Here is an 11,606-nt window from a genome sequence, read left to right on the forward strand (position 1 = left end):
GTTGAGCGAAACACTTAGTGGAGTTTTTATAAAAGCCTCGTAGACTCTTGTGTGTATTCCTGTGTGAGGGGGGCACCTTGGAGGTGTGATCAGGGCTGAGGCAGTAGGCTCTTGAGTGTGTATTGTTGTGTGAGGGGTACCTTGGAGGCGTAAACAGGGCCGAGTCAGGAGGCTCTGAGTGAACTAGATGAAAACTAATCTGTGTATACTAGTTAAGACAATTTATGATATAGATAGTAAGGTACACCTGTAATTGTTTTAAACCTGGACCCCATTTTAGAAGTATTGAAAGATGTAATTGTATGTACAAATGTGAAAATATTCCTAGCATTGTGTGACTGTGGAATGAGAGTTGCGTGACTGATATGAGAGATGTGTGACTGTGAGTTGTGTGACTGAGTCTTAATCAGAAGTTTGGATAGTAACATAGAGATCTATAGTTCCTCACAGAGATTTATAGTTCCTCACAGAGATCTATAGTTCCTCCTATAGATCTGTAGGTCCTCACAGAGATCTATAGGTCCTCACAGAAATCTATAGTTCCTCCTAGAGATCTGTAGGTCCTCACAGAGAGCTATAGTTCCTCACAGAGATCTATAGTTCCTCACAGAGATCTATAGGTCCTCACAGAGATCTATAGGTCCTCACAGAGATCTATAGGTCCTCACAGAGATCTATAGGTCCTCACAGAGATCTATAGGTCCTCCTAGAGATCTGTAGTTCCTCACAGAGATCTGTAGTTCCTCACAGATAGATCTATAGGTCCTCACAGATAGATCTATAGGTCCTCACAGATAGATCTATTGTTCCTCACAGAGATCTATAGTTACTCGTATAGAAATATGCCTAATCAGATGATTGACATGTGGATAATAAGCTTTAATATAACGTTATCTTGGGGTTCCGTTACTTCACTGCCCATCAGAGTATCATGGAGTGGTATTGAGAGCGGAATAATATTTTAGAAAGCAGCGGAAGGTCTATAGTTCCTGGGAGGCTTGATTTTGCCGTGGTTTCTGGGATGTTAGAGAACCGTTGAATTCCGGTCATTGTCCGGGAAACAAACATTTTTTTTTTTGGTTCCGCTGGGAGTATGTTTGGAGAGCTGCTTCGTAGCTGCGGATAGTCCTTGAAAAAGCAAATGGAATGGTTGTCGTGAGTACCTGAGAATTCCTTACGTTTTATATGGATTCTGTGAAAATATGATGAATTGTATGTGTGTATAATGATTACTAGAGATTTGATAAAGTAATACTGGGAATATAATTAGATACAATTTAAACAACCCATATGTAGACGAACGTAGGTTTTGAGTTGGTATCTTTAATGGATAATTTGATAAAGATGAGGTTTAAGCATTATTAAACAGTCTACAAAGTCTGGGCAGTTGTCTCGGAAACTGATGGGAGTGGGTCCACTTTAGGGTAAGTTACCCTAAGGATGAAACTATAAAACGCGTATTGGATTTTCTCTGACCGCGTGCTACATTTGAAATAAAACTCCACTGAAGGCCTGAGGGGGGGGCTCTTCCCAATATGAGAGGAGTTGCTATATTTTTTGAATAAAGCTTTTTCCATAAAGTTAGAGTGAACCCCACCTAAGAAGTTATTTGAAGAACCTTCTGGGGCTGTTTTTCATTGTCAAGAACACTACGGTTCTTAGGGGATCTGAGAACAACTCCAGTTGAACCCTTCATTTTTAGAGTGTAGTCGGCTCTATTTACTCTCAGATTCAAACATGATGATTAGCATCAACGATCGTGTCAGCTGCTGCTGCTCCAATACAGTATGAGGTGAGATGGTGAACTGATGTTGAACTGGGCAGTCATTCATTCTGTACTATGAGAAATCTGTACTATCAATTCATCATTTCATTTCATTCATCAATCATTTCACTGTACTATCAAATCAAATTGTATTAGTCACATGCGCCGAATACAACAGGTATAGTGAAATGCTTACAGTGAATCCTTACAGTGAAATGCTGACTTACAAGCCCCTAACCAACAATGCAGTTTTAAAAAGTACAAATAAGAATAAGAAATAAAAGGAACAAGTAATTAAAGAGCAGAAGTTAAATATCAATAGCTAGACTATATACAGGGGGTAACGGTACCGAGTCAATGTCAAAGGGCACCAGTTAGTCGAGGCAATTGAGGTAATATATACATGTAGGTAGAGTTGTTAAAGTGACAATGCGTAGATGATAACAGAGTGTGGGGGGGGGGGCCTTCCTCTGACACCGCCTGGTATAGAGGTCCTGGATGGCAGGAAGCTTGGCCCCAGTGATGTACTGGGCTGTACGCACTACTCTCTGTAGTGCCTTGTGGTTGGAGGCCAAGCTGTTGCTATACCAGAAAGTGATGCAACCAGTCAGGATGCTCTCGATGGTGCAGCTGTAGAACCTTTTGAGGATCTGAGGTCCCATGCTAAATCTTTTCAGTCTCCTGAGGGGGAATAGGTTTTGTCGTGCCGTCTTCACGATTGTCTTGGTGTGCTTGGACCATGATAGTTTGTTAGTGATGTGGACACCAGGGAACTTGAAGCTCTCAACCTGCTCCACTACAGCCCCGTCGATGAGAATGGGGGTGTGCTCTGTCTTCCTTCCCCTGTAGTCCACAATCGTCTTCTTTGTCTTGGTCACGTTGAGGGAGAGGTTGTTGTCCTGGCACCACACAGCCAGGTCTCTGACCTCCTCCATATAGGCTGTCTCCTTGTGGTTGGTGATCAGGCCTACCACTGTTGTGGCATCGGAAAACTTAATGATGGTGTTGGAGTCATGCCTCGCCGTGCAGTCATGAGTGAACAGGAAGTACAGGAGGGGGCTGAGCACGCACTCCTGAGGGGCCACTGTGTTGAGGATCAGCGTGGTGGATGTGTTGTTACCTTCCCTTAAAAAACATGAGCTGGCGCACACCCAGAAAAATACTTTGTGTGGAGGTGCTGACTAACGGCGAATAAACTATAAACTATCAAAATAAAGTCGCACACTCCATGTATGATCTCCCAGCAATTTAATGGGTATTTACCAACGCAACCCTAACCTTAACTCCTACCGTAACCATTTTAAATGTCAAAAGCCCATCCTGTTAGATCTGAACCAAATGGAGCGATCGGATGTCAGAAATCACATTTATGTGCCAGGTGTAACTGAGCCCGTAGATGCTCCATATCCATTCATTTGAGTGTTTTATGTATGACTAAATATATTATATATTTATTACTGTGTTGCAGGGGCAGTCAATAAATGGAACGGCAAGGGTGCAGAGCTGTGGGAGACCACCTCAAGTCACTGGTAGAGCCTTCAGCAGGCCGGAAAAGTGGGATTGATCCATTTGTTCATTTGTTTTCAGTAGTTGAATCCTTTAACATATGGTTGATTTCAACATTTTTCATCTTCAACAAATGAACTGGTTGAAAAGTGATACTAAACATACATACCATAGTGGAAGATTTTCTGAATTTACACTTAAGATGGACCAAGATATATCTTGCTTTTTCACATATTTGTTCATTGGTTTTGCAAGAGTCTTGATTGGTCAGTCATTGGGTTAATCTGTTTTGATATATGTTCAAATCAAGCTTTATTTATACAGCACATTTCAGACATGGATTCAACACAATGAAAATAAGCAAATATTTAAAACACAATAACTGAAAACTAAACTGGAGACTAATGAGCATTCATCAATTCACTGCAATATGCAACCAAAAATATCCTATCTTTCTCCATTGTTTGATGTTACGTTCTCCAGCAAGAAAACCAAAAATGTCCCTCAAACAGAAGAGGGAACTAACCACAACTAAACATGTTTTAGGAGGGGCTCTGAAAGACACTATGGGGGTGTCCGCTGGAAGTTGACTAGTAACAACAACTGGGACATAAAAGACACCCACCATGAGACCCACTAAATCTGCCCAAGAAGAGGCAAACAAAAGAAAAACCCACAACAAACTTAAAAACAGGAAGCAAACCAAAAAGGTGGTTCAAATAATTTATTACAATCAATACCATTCATACTATTACAAAATCATAATTCTCATTCATTCTTAATTAATTCTATTTACAAAAACATCAAACAAAACAAACCTCAGGGGAGCATCGTCCCTCCCCGTCATACCTAACCAATACCTAACCCTTTCCCTATCTCCCCTTCCCTAATCTATCCCCTTACCAAACTCACTCTAACACTCCCAGCCCTAAACCCCCTTTCCACCTCTCCCGTGCCGCATGCTTCCCCCACTTCCTCTCCTCCCTCTTCATCTTCCCCCTCAAATCACCTTCCACCCTTCTCACTATCCCTTCCACCCCCCAATCTCTCCCTGTCTTGACTAAATTCTGCCTGGCTTCCCACAGTCCCTTTTTAAAGAGACTCATGAGAAGCCACAGCAGAAACCTGTCCCTGTCTGTTCCCTTTGCTCTCCCTACGCCTCTCTCTAGCCTAGCCCATGTCAAAACAAAATCACTCCTAACCACACCTAGCATTACCCGTGCCCTAGCCCAGACTAGTCCGGCAAAGGCACAGTCCCAGAAGGCATGGCGCACAGTCTCCTCCCTGCCACAAGAGGATCTTGGACAGGTGGAGGATTGCACCAAACTATACCGGTACAAGATGGCACGTACCGGCAAGCACTTATGGAGGCCCAACCAATTCAGGTCCTTGAGCCTATTGTCCAGGCCCCGCGCCTGCACTCCCTCCCAGACCACTGACGAGATGCCCGCTACAGGCGCAGGACTCCCTGCCTGACCTCCTCGTAGTCTAAACCTACTCGGGCAACTTCAACCTCGGGGTGCGCACGCAGCCACTTGGCCGCATGGCCAAAATGCCACGGCAGCTGTTCCGCCCGAGGACCCGCGTTAGACCACACCATTACGCTTCTCGCCTTATACGAGAAGAACACCCGCAGGAGGTAACCGGAGGGATGTATAACCGGACGAGCAAGCTCCGTCAACAAGAAAGAAACAAAAATGGCGTCCAGCTTGAGGGGGAAATGTGGTACCCCCCTACCTCCCTCCCCGATGGGACAGATCATGCGTGCCCTGGCGACCCACTCGCACCTGCCACTCCACATAAACTGAAACACAAGCCTCACTAGAGGCCTCCTCAGACAAGCCGGCAATGGGTAGATGTATGCCACATACAAAAGAGACGGCAACACATCCACCTTTAGGACCAGGACTTTGCCCATAAAAGACAAATACCTAGCCTTCCACATTGCTAGCTTCCTCTGTACCACTGCGATACGCATGTTCCAGTTTAGCGTCGCTGAGCCGGAGGTCTCAAAATGAACCCCGAGAATCCTCAGGGCCCCTTCACAGAGAGATATCCCCCCAGGCACATCCGTTCTACCGCGCCATCTTCCGAAAAACTTGACGGAAGACTTTGCATGGTTCAGAACCGCTCCCGACGCTCGGGTGAAATCCCCAAAGATGGCAAGGGACCTTGTCAGGCACGAGTCCTTGCACAACAGCAAGGAAGTGTCGTCGGCGTACTGCGTCATCTTAACACGCAGCCCACCGCTTCCAGGGATCAACAAGCCTTCCACCCCTGTGTCTGCCCTAATGGCAGCCCCCAGAGGCTCCATGTACAGAACGAAGAGGAGAGCCGAGAGTGGGCATCCCTGCCTGACCCCAGACGAGAGGTCAAAAACGTCACCTAAGTGACTATTTACACTAACTCGACACCCCGCTCCGACATATAAAGTACGGATCCATCCTATAAACTTCTCCCCAAATCCTAATCTACCTAACACCCTGAATAGAAAATATCTATTCACGCGATCAAAAGCTTTCGCCTGATCTAGCGCTGCTACCATTAAAGGCAGCCCTCTATCTTCAACCCAAGCGATGGAATCCCTGATCAACTGTAGGTTCCATCTTATAGAGCGGCCCTCTACCCCGCACGTCTGATCCTCGTGGACGACGTAGGGAAGGGCTGTGCGCAACCGGTCTGCTAAAACCTTTGCAAGAATCTTGTAATCTACGCACAGCATGGTCAATGGCCGCCAGTTGCCAAGGTCAGTTGCTTCCCCCTTCTTATAAAGAAGTGACAGCACACCAACAGCCATTGATCCCCCCGGGACCCCCGTCTCAAGGATGGCCTTCAAGACTTCGAGAACCACTGGTCCAAGTATACCCCAAAACTTGAGGTAAAACTCAGCCGGCAGCCCATCCATCCCAGGCACCTTCCCTTTTCCCATCCTCCTAAGAGCGCTCTCAACCTCTTCTAGTGAGATCTGGGCCTCCATCACGTCTCTAATGTCCTCTGGCAACCGCCGGGACAAGTGTTCTAAAAACACGTTTCCCTGCTCTACATCTATTTCCCTTTCCTTAAATAAACCTTGGAAATGATCAGTTGTCACCCTGACCATTTCCTCTGGTTTACTTACTATACTACCATTTTCTTCCCTAACTCCCTTCATTACCTTCCTACTCTGTCTGGCCCTAACCGACTTAAAGAACATAGCGGAACAAGTCTCATTATGTTCTAGAAAGCCACTATACGCACGCTCCAGGAAAGCTCGAGCCTTCTGCTCCTGCAGCTCCCTGAGCTGCGCCTTTAGGGCTGCGAATCTCTCCCAGTCAATCGACCCGCCGAGGTTGCCTGCCTCGTACTCGAGTTCAATTAACCTTTGGATACGATCCACCTCCCTCCTTTCCTCCCTTTTTTTCCTTCTACAATATCCTATTATAAAAGCCCTTATCCTCCCCTTGACTAAATCCCACCACTCTAACACCCCCTCGCATATGGACCGGAGGCCGTCAAGCCTCCGAAAGAAACAAAAAAATGCATCAACGAAAGCCTGCTCCTCCAGTATATCCCGATCTAACTTCCAGTACCCCCTACCGAAGAGGCAGACTGGCGACCCCACCTGCAGGAACACCCCGTCGTGATCCGTGAAGAAAACAGGCAACAGCCGCCCAGACAACTGACCCAAAGACCTGGATACAAAAATGTAGTCGAGCCTCCGCGCAACCCCCCTGGAGTTGCACCATGTAGGACCGACCATTGCCGGAGTAGTGTGCAGGCCACCATCAACCAGACCATGGCAAGCCATTAGCCCAGAGATGGCACCTGCACTGCTATCACCGCCTACCCCTAAATCTATATTAAAGTCTCCTCCTATCACCAAGTGCCTGTTTGTAACACACAGGGGCGCCAGACAGTCCACCATCTCCCTCCTGTCTGCCGCCACCTGTGGCCCATACACCCCAATTAACCTATATCTAGCTTCTCTAAACTTAACATCTATCCCCAAAACTCTACCCTGCATTATTACAAAAGTGTTCTCTATTTTAACCTCTCTATGCCCACACAAAATCCCTACTCCTGTTGAGTGCACCCCTCCTATGCCCCAAAAAGATTCCCCCTTATCCCACTCCCTCTTAAATCTACACACATCCCCACCCTCCCTCAGGTGAACCTCCTGTAAAAAACAGAAATCAAACCCCACACCCTCTAAATAACAAAAAACCGCCCTCCTTTTAACATTATCCCTTAACCCCCTAACATTTAGACTAAAAAAAGAAACAGAACTATTCATTTAATTATTTACAACAAATAAAAAACCCAAAACCCAAAGAAAAACCAGGAGACTCACCCGATGCTCCCCTGGTCCATCTCCACCGGCGGGGACGTCCTCTCCTCTCCTGACGCCCCCCCGTCCTCCATCCCAACCCATGATCCAGGCAGTGTGTTGGGTCCTCCCTTCCCACCCACCATCCCCCCCTCCCTGTTTGCCTCGGGCTGCATGTAGGGGACCCCATCTCCCCAAACAGGAGCTGGGATCCCTCTAGCGAACAACCCACCGACCCCTCACTGGAGTCATCCACTAAAATGCAAGGGGCTGAGGCAAACCGGGAGGACAAATTACCCCCCCCCCCCCCCCGCCACTCTCTTAACCCCCCCCCCCTCCCCCTCCACACCCCCCTCCCTCTCACTTCCTGCCAAGCTCCCCCTCTTTATCCCTTTCTTCTTTGGTGAAGGAGGTAGCGGGGAGACACAACGTCCCATCCCCGCTAACTCCTCCACCAAATCCCTAATTTCGACCTCGAGGAAGCCTGGCAGGCTGTCCCCCCACTCCTTCCCCCCATCTCCCCCCCCTCCCACCTCCACTCCTCCCTCCTTCTCCGTCACTGTCCCCGTTCCCTCTTCCACTCCTTCTCGTACCACTGTCGCCTTCTCCCTCTTCTCAGCTCCTCCACCTTCTTCCGTCCCCTTTTTCTTCTCTCCTTCTGTTCCATTCTTTTCTTCTCCTCGCCTCTTTCTTCCCACCTCATCCTTCTTCCCATCTTCTTCCTGCGCCGTCTTTTCCCCTGTGCCATCCATGCAATCCGCACGCGTTCTTTCTTTCCTCCCCCCATCCCCTGCTCCCCCCCCAGCTGCAGCCGCGTATGACCTGTGACGAGCCGGGCAATCACGCCACAGGTGTGCTCTTGAGCCACACCCGTGGCAAGCCTTGGGCTCGTCACACTCCTTGGCCTCGTGCTCTTCCGACCCACAAAAACAACATTTCTTGGCGCTGCACGAGGCCAGGATATGGCCGTAGGCCATACAACGCCTGCAGAACGGGGGCTGACGGGCATAGTAGAGTGTTCCCCTGTCAGCCCCCAGGGAGAACATCGCCGGAGGATCGAGGTAGCCATCCACACTCTTCGGGGACTCCCTGAGTAACGCCTGGAACCCTCTCCTCCCGTTCCAGAAACCCAGGGAGTCCCTGAGGTACCTCGCTGAGGAGACATTGTCCATGTATCTCCCCAGAAAGGCCCTCACTTCTTCATCCTTCACGTGCGGATTGTACATGTTTACGGTGACCACCCTGAAGTTGTTCTTTGCCAGGCTGGTCACCGCATAATGGCACAGGGGTCCTTTTCTTTCCGCTTCCTTTGCCATCTTCAATACATCATCATGTTTCTCTTGCTTGTGAAACGTCACATCAAAACCCTTTTCATTTGGGTTGCCTTGAAGGCAGAGTACTTCCTTCACCTCTATCCTGAGGCATCCCATCAATATGGTCCTTCCAAAAGTTTCCCTGCCCCAAGGTTCCATCTCCTTTTCAGTCCATGAAAATCTTACGGTATTTGCTATACCAATCCCCGGAACCGACCAGGTTTGCTTGTTTGTATTCATTTTTCTTCTTAAAAAAAAAAGCTCTCTTCAGAAAGAAGCTTCAACCTGAAATGAAAACATCTTAAACCAGAAAGGTGGAACAACTAAAGGTGTTGACTCTCCACATCTAATAAGACAACTGGAGCACTGGGCCAGACACTCTTAAATAGAACCTGGACCAGCTCAAATGAAACACTTTACCACTAATGAGATGGACAGGTGTAACACATACTGACTATATATATATCTCCCTATATGCTAACAAGCTACACGGGCAAAAGTCCAACCTCAAAACATAAATGGAAAAACAAAAGCCTGTAACACCTTCCCCCTTAAGACAACAAATATATCCTATATTTTTGTTGGATAAGTTTGCTCACCACCAACAGAAAACAATTTCCATTTCACATTATAATCAACTACAATGATTCACTTTTACCAATATAAACATGGTGTCTACTGTCAACAATTAAAAATAGGAAAAAAAAATATTGTCTTCCGAAAACTCACTAGCTTCTAGAACGCTCATCCCCTTGGAACGAGCCAAAACAAAACTCATCCCCAATACAAAAAACCGTGCAGTCAATTGCACGTCCTGTTAAAACTAACAGCTCAAAAAACACACAGAATCTGGGAGTAATGTGTACATCCCTGGTTAGAGGACAATTTGGAGAAAACAGCTAGATACATTTTGAACTGTTGCATTTTGATTCAAGTGGGTCACCAACATGGTAAGTGTAACACAACTCTTTTTGTGTTAGTCACTTTTTGTTAAATCACATAAATAGAACTCTTTCAACTCAGAGCCTGGATATTTCCCGAGGCTAATATCCATATCACGCTGAAATCAATTGAATGGGGCAAACGTTTAGGGTTCTACATTGTGAAATTCCTTAAAATACTCCTACTACAATGTTAAAACATTCTACATAGTGACATTAATTCATTGATATCATGAAATAACTCCTTCATGTATGTATTTTCTGATGTTTGATCAGATGTCTTTTACCAGAGTATCTCTTGTCACACTGAACACAGCTATAAGATTTCTCTCCTGTGTGTGTTCTCTGGTGTGATATCAGCTTATCAGATCTACCAAAACTCTTCCCACATTGATCACAGCTATAAGATTTCTCTCCTGTGTGTATTCTCTGGTGTTGAGTCAGATGGCCAGATGTAGTAAAACTCTTCCCACATTGACCACAGCTATAAGGTTTCTCTCCTGTGTGTATTCTCTGGTGCATTGACAGGTGGCCAGAAAAACCAAAACTCTTCCCACGCTACCACAGACATAAATTCTCGCTCCTGTGTGTATTCTCTGGTGCATTGTCAGCTTGTCAGATCTACCAAACTCTTATCACATTGATCACAGCTATAAGATTTCTCTCCTGTGTGTATTCTCTGTTGTGAAGTCAGATGTAGTAAAACTCTTCCCACATTGACCACAGCTATAAGATTTCTCTCCTGTGTGTGTTCTCTGGTGCAATGTCAGATGGCCAGATCTAGTAAAACTCTTCCCACATTGACCACAGCTATAAGGTTTCTCTCCAGTGTGTATTCTCTGGTGCAATGTCAGAGAGCCAGATGTAGTAAAACTCTTCCCACATTGAATACAGGTAAAAGGTTTCTCTCCTGTGTGGATTCTCTGATGAATTTTAATGCCTGCTGAGGAGGTGAAACTCTTCCCACAGTCAGAGCAGTGGTAAGATTTATTCCCTGTGGGTCTCTGCAGGTGTTTGAGGTGTTCTGATCTGGAGAGACTATTCTCTGTCTCTTCAGCAATCATGAGGTTGTTTAGGCTCCCCAGAGGATCCACTATAGTCCCGTCTCTCTTCTGTGTGAACAACAAAGTCAGACAGATGATTAAAGGCCACAACAGCGGTAATCCAGTGTAAAAGGTGATGCCAACAGCATAGCCATGATGTTGTACAACTATTTTTGTTCTTAATGTATGTTAAAAGTATTTGACAATTGTCTTAAAATGAGCAAAAAGTCATATGTCTTTTTTCACATTAGTAGTAACATCTAAGTTGTAGACTAGAAATAGATCTGGAGAATAGATTCATGTTGTTGAAACTCTAAGCAGTGTGCCAGAAGACTTTTGGTCTCCAATACAGGCCCCCTTCTGTTTTCTAAAATTGCGGCACAAGGGCAATTTGACTGCAGATACTCCTCCATGCTAATGAGGAAACCACTAGTTATGGATGTAGTGTATCTGGTAATGAGGAAACCACTAGTTATTTATGTGGTATATCTGGTAATGAGGAAACCACTAGTTATGGATGTAGTATATCTGCCAGGAGCAAAAATGGTGAGCAAAGATTTTAGTTTTTCACAATGTATTCTGAATGTGAATGGGGGAAAACTCAGGGGAGTAACATCCATTTCCAGGTTGCTTATGAGTACATTTCACACTACTTTGGATTAAAATTGTAAGGATCGTTTGAATGTCCTGCTTAATATAATGTTGGTGTCATCATCGCAAATCAACAGCTTT

This window comes from Oncorhynchus mykiss, chromosome 13 (genome assembly GCF_013265735.2).
Source record: "Oncorhynchus mykiss isolate Arlee chromosome 13, USDA_OmykA_1.1, whole genome shotgun sequence".
Classification (NCBI taxonomy): Eukaryota; Metazoa; Chordata; class Actinopteri; order Salmoniformes; family Salmonidae; genus Oncorhynchus; species Oncorhynchus mykiss.